This window comes from Arachis hypogaea, chromosome 19, assembly GCF_003086295.3.
Source record: "Arachis hypogaea cultivar Tifrunner chromosome 19, arahy.Tifrunner.gnm2.J5K5, whole genome shotgun sequence".
In the NCBI taxonomy this organism is placed as follows: domain Eukaryota; kingdom Viridiplantae; phylum Streptophyta; class Magnoliopsida; order Fabales; family Fabaceae; genus Arachis; species Arachis hypogaea.
The window spans coordinates 82,079,202-82,084,975 of record NC_092054.1 but is presented as its reverse complement, the minus strand read 5'-3'; the positions used below and the strand labels follow the sequence as shown (position 1 = coordinate 82,084,975).

Sequence of the window (5,774 nt, the reverse complement as noted above, 5' to 3'; positions counted from 1 at the left end):
ATGGGCTTTGGAGATGAATTTTTCCATCTCCCATGACTCGGAGGTGGAAGCTTTTATCTTCCCTTTCCCTTTTTTAGAGGATTCTCCGGTCTTAGGTGCCATCAATGGTAATGGAAAAACAAAAAGCTTATGCTTTTACCACACCAAACTTAGAATATTGCTCGCCCTCGAGCAAGAGAAGAAAAAATAGATGAAGAAGAAGAAGAAAATATGGAGGAGAGGGGGGAGGGGTGTATTCGGCCAAGAAGGGGAAGAGAGGGTTGTGTTGTGTGAAAATGAAGAAGAATGGAGGGCTTTATATAGGGAAGGGAGGGGGGGTAAGGTTCGGCCATAAGGGTGGGTTTTGGGTGGGAAATTGATTTTGAATTTTGAAGGTAGGTGGGGTTTATGAGGTAGGTTTATGGGGAAGAGTGGATGGATGTGAGTGGTGAAGTGGTTATAGGGAAGAGAGATTGAGGTGATTGGTGAAGAGTTTTGGGGAAGAGTGTTTATGGGATTGTGTGAAAGAGGGTGAGAAGACGTGAGTGGAGGTAGGTGGGGATCATGTGGGGTCCACAGATCCTGAGGTGATCCTGTGGGGTCCACAGATCCTGAGGTGTTCAAGGATTTACAACCTTGCACCAAATTAGGCATGCAAAATGCCCTTGCACACAACTCTGGGCGTTCAGCACCAGATTGGTGCTTATTCTGGGCGTTGAACGCCCATTTGTTGCCCATTTCTGGCGTTGAACACCAGAACCATGCTTGTTCTGGGTGTTCAGTGCCAGCTCTTCTCTAGGGTGCAATTCTGGCGTTCAAACGCCCAGATGCTGCCCATTTTGGGCGTTCAGCGCCAGAACCATGCTCTGTTCTGGCGTTGAACGCCAGCTAGATGCTTTTTACTGGCGTTTAAATGCCAGTAAGGTCTTCCTCCAGGGTGTGATTTTTCTTCTGCTGTTTTTTATTTCGTTTTCAATTTTTATATTTATTTTGTGACTCCACATGATCATGAACCTAATGAAACATGAAAGAACAAGAAAAATAAATTAGATAAATAAAAATTGGGTTGCCTCCCAACAAGCGCTTCTTTAATGTTAATAGCTTGACAGTGGGCTCTCATGGAGCCTCACAGATGTTCAGAGCTTTGTTGAGACTTCCCAACACCAAACCTAGAGTTTGGATATGGGAGTTCAACACCAAACTTAGAGTTTGGTTGTGGCCTCCCAACACCAAACTTAGAGTTTGACTGTGGGGGCTCTGGTTGACTCTGTTTTGAGAGAAGCTTACTGTGCCTCTTTTCCATGTTTACAGAAGGGTAACCTTGAGTTGTAAACACAAGGGAGTCCTCATTCAATTGAAGGACTAATTCACCTCTGTCAACATCAATCACAGCTCTTGCTGTGGCTAGGAAAGGTCTTCCAAGGATGATGGATTCATCCTCATCCTTCCCAGTATCAAGGATTATGAAATCAGCAAGGATGTAAAGGCCTTCAACCTTTACTAACACGTCCTCTACTTGTCTATAAGCCTATTTTCTTGAATTGTCTGCCATCTCTAATGAGATTTTAGTAGCTTGCACCCCAAAGATTCCCAGTTTCTCTATTACAGAGAGGGGCATGAGGTTTATCCCTGAACCAAGGTCACATAGAGCCTTTTCAAAGATCATGTTGCCTATGGTACAAGGTATTACGAACTTTCCAGGATCCTGTTTCTTCTGAGGCAATGTCAGTTGATCCAGATCACTTAGTTCATTGGTGAACAAAGGAGGTTCATCCTCCCAAGTCTCAATACCAAATAATTTGGCATTCAGCTTCATGATTGTACCAAGGTACTTGGTAACTTGCTCTTCAGTAACATCCTCATTCTCTTCAGAAGATGAATACTTGTCAGAGCTCATGAAGGGCATAAGGAGGTTCAATGGAATCTCTATGGCTTCTAGATGAGTCTCAGATTCCTTTGGTTCCTCAAAGGAAAACTCCTTATTGATCACTGGACGTCCCAGGAGGTCTTCCTCACTGGAATTTACGTCCTCCCCTTCCTCTCCAGGTTCGGCCGTGTTAACTATGTCAATGGCCTTGCACTCTCCTTTTGGATTTTCTTCTGTATTGCTTGGGAGAGTACTAGGAGGGATTTCAGTGATCCTTTTACTCAGCTGGCCCACTTGTGCCTCCAAATTTCTAATGGAAGACCTTGTTTCATTCATGAAACTTACAGTGGCCTTAGATAGATTAGAGACTAAGTTTGCTAAATTAGAGGTATTTTGTTCAAAGTTCTCTGTCTGTTGCTGAGTGGATGATGGAAAAGGTTTACTATTGTTAAACCTATTTCTTCCACCATTATTAAAGCCTTGTTGAGGCTTTTGTTGATCCTTCCATGAGAGATTTGGGTGATTTCTCCATGAGGGGTTATAGGTGTTTCCATAAGGTTCACCCATGTAATTCACCTCTGCTATTGCAGGGTTTTCAGGATCATAAGCTTCTTCTTCAGAAGATGCCTCTTGAATACTATTGGATGCAGCTTGCATTCCATTCAGACTCTGAGAAATCATATTGACTTGCTGAGTCAATATTTTATTCTGAGCCAATATGGCATTCAGAGTATCAATTTCAAGAACTCCCTTCTTCATAGGCGTCCCATTACTCACAGGATTCCTCTCAGAAGTGTACATGAACTGGTTATTAGCAACCATGTCAATGAGTTCTTGAGCTTCTGCAGGCGTTTTCTTTAAGTGAATGGATCCACTTGTAGAGGTATCCAATGACATTTTAGCTAATTCAGACAGACCATCATAGAATATGTCCAGGATGGTCCATTCTGAAAGCATGTCAGAAAGACACTTTTTTGTCAGTTCTTTGTATCTCTCCCAAGCTTCATAGAGGGATTCACCTTCTTTCTGTCTGAAGGTCTGCACATCCACTCTAAGCTTACTCAGCTTTTGAGGAGGAAAGAACTTGGCTAAGAAAGCCTTGACCAGCTTATCCCAAGAGTTCAGGCTATCCTTAGGTGGAGAGTCCAACCATATTCTAGCTCTGTCTCTCACAGCAAAAGGGAAAAGTATGAGTCTGTAGACTTCAGGATCTACTCCATTAGTCTTAACAGTATCATATATCTGCAAGAATTCAGCTAAGAACTGAAAAGGATCTTCAGATGGAAGTCCATGAAACTTGCAGTTCTGCTGCATCAGAGAAACTAATTGAGGTTTAAGCTCAAAATTGTTTGCTCCAATGGCAGGAATGGAGATGCTTCTTCCATGTAAATTAGAATTAGGTGCAGTAAAGTCACCAAGCATCCTCCTTGCATTATTATTATTTTCGGCTGCCATCTCCTCTTCTTGTACGAAAATTTCTGAAAGGTGCTTGCTGGATTGTTGTAATTTAGCTTCTCTTAGTTTCCTCTTCAGAGTCCTTTCAGGTTCTGGATCTGCTTCAACAAGAATGTTCTTGTCTTTGCTCCTGCTCATATGAAAAAGAAGGACAGAAAAATAATAATAGGGGAATGTAAAGAAAGAAACACAAAGGTAAGGAGAGCAGAGATGTGGAATGAAGAGAGGTGTTAGTAGATGAATAAATAAATAGAAGGAGATGAGAGAGAAGGAGAATTTTCGAAAATTATTTTTGAAAAAGAGTTAGTGATTTTCGAAAATAGTTTTTGAAAAAGGTTAGTAATTTTTCGAAAATTAAAATCAAAAATTAAAATAATTAGTTAATTAAAAAGAAATTTTGAAAAAGAGGGAAGATATTTTCGAAAATTAGAGAGAGAGAGTTAGTTAGGTAGTTTTGAAAAAGATAAGAAACAAACAAAAAGTTAGTTAGTTAGTTGAAACAAATTTGAAAATCAATTTTGAAAAGATAAGAAGATAAGAAGTTAGAAAGGGTATTTTAAAATCAAATTTTGAAAAAGATAAGATAAAGAGATATTTTTGAAAAGATATGATTGAAATTAGTTTTGAAAAAGATTTGATTTTTAAAATCACAATTAATGACTTGATTCACAAGAAATCACAAGATATGATTCTAGAACTCAAAGTTTGAATCTTTCTTAACAAGCAAGTAACAAACTTGAAATTTTTGAATCAAAACATTAATTGATGATGTTATTTTCGAAAATTAGGAGATAAAGATAAGAAAAATATTTTTTGAAAGATATTTTTAAAATTTTCGAAAATAAATAAGAAAAGTGAAAAAGATTTTATTTTTGAAAAAGATTTTGAAAAAGATAAGATTTTTAAATTGAAAATTTGATTTGACTCATAAAACAACTAGATTTTAAAAAGTTTTGAAAAAGTCAACTCAAATTTTCGAAATTTATAAGTGAAAAAGGGAAAGATATTTTTTTTATTTTTGAATTTTTTATGATGAGAGGGAAAAACATGAAAAAGACTCAATGCATGAAAATTTTGGATCAAAACAATGAATGCATGCAAGAATGCTATGAATGTCAAGATGAACACCAAGAACACTTTGAATGTCAAGATGAACATCAAGAACTTATTTTTGAAAAATTTTTAATGCAAAGAAAACATGCAAGACACCAAACTTAAAAATTTTTCATGTATAGACACTATGAATGCAAGAATGCATATGAAAAACAAGAAAAGACACAAAACATGAAAACATCAAGATCAAACAAGAAGACTTACCAAGAACAACTTGAAGATCATGAAGAACACTATGAATGCATGAATTTTTCGAAAAATGCAAGATGAATATGCAATTGACACCAAACTTTCAACTTGACTCAAGACTCAAACAAGAAACATGAAATATTTTTTATTTTTATAATTTTTTTATTTTTTTGGATTTTTGTATATTTTTTTCGAAAAAACATATAGGAAAAAGAAAATAAGGATTTCAAAATTTTTTAATATGAATTCTAGGAATCTTGTATTCTTAGTCTAAAGCTCCAATCCGAGGGTTAGGCATGGCTTAATAGCCAGCCAAGCTTTAGTATGTAACTCAGACATGCCACGGCTGACATTCCAATTAACTTGCCTCTATGCTGATGGTTGGAAGCCCTTATCCAAAAGAATTAGACATGGCTTTACAGCCAGCCAGGCTTCAACATGCTTCATGAAACTCTAGAATTCATTCTTAAAAATTCTGAAGAAAAATATATTTTTGAAAAGATTTATTTATTTATTTATTTTTTTTTCGAAAACAGATGAGAAATTTTTGAAAGGTCTTTGAAAAATTTTTGAAAATAAAATAAAAAGAAAATTACCTAATCTGAGCAACAAGATGAACCGTCAGTTGTTCAAACTCAAACAATCCCCGGCAACGGCGCCAAAAACTTGGTGCACGAAATTGTGATCTCAGGCAACGGGGCCAAAAACTCTGTACGCACGTCTTAATAAATTGTTTTTCATTCACAACTTCGATACAACTAACCAGCAAGTGCACTGGGTCGTCCAAGTAATAAACCTTACATGAGTAAGGGTCGATCCCATGGAGATTGTTGGTATGAAGCAAGCTATGGTCACCTTGTAAATCTCAGTCAGGCAGATATAAAATAGTTATGGAGTTTTCGAACATAAATAATAAATAGATAGAAAATAAGGATAGAAACACTTATGTATATCATTGGTGAGAATTTCAGATAAGTGTATAGAGATGCTTTCGTTCCTCTGAACCTCTGCTTTCCTGCTGTCTTCATCCAATCAGTCTTACTCCTTTCCATGGCTGGCTTTATGTAAGGACATCACCGTTGTCAATGGCTACTTTTTATCCTCTCTGGAAAATGGTCCGATGCGCTGTCACTGCATGGCTAATCGTCTGGAGGCATCACCCTTGTCAATG

The 5,774-nt window shown here is 37.3% G+C and overlaps 1 non-coding gene across 1 annotated transcript; it reads left to right on the top strand.

The window, feature by feature from the left end:
- Positions 1 to 2,797: 2,797 nt before the first annotated feature.
- Positions 2,798 to 2,905, top strand: LOC112781782 (small nucleolar RNA R71). Its single transcript, XR_003192541.1, has one exon. It is a non-coding gene; the product is annotated as a small nucleolar RNA R71 (small nucleolar RNA).
- Positions 2,906 to 5,774: the final 2,869 nt, after the last annotated feature.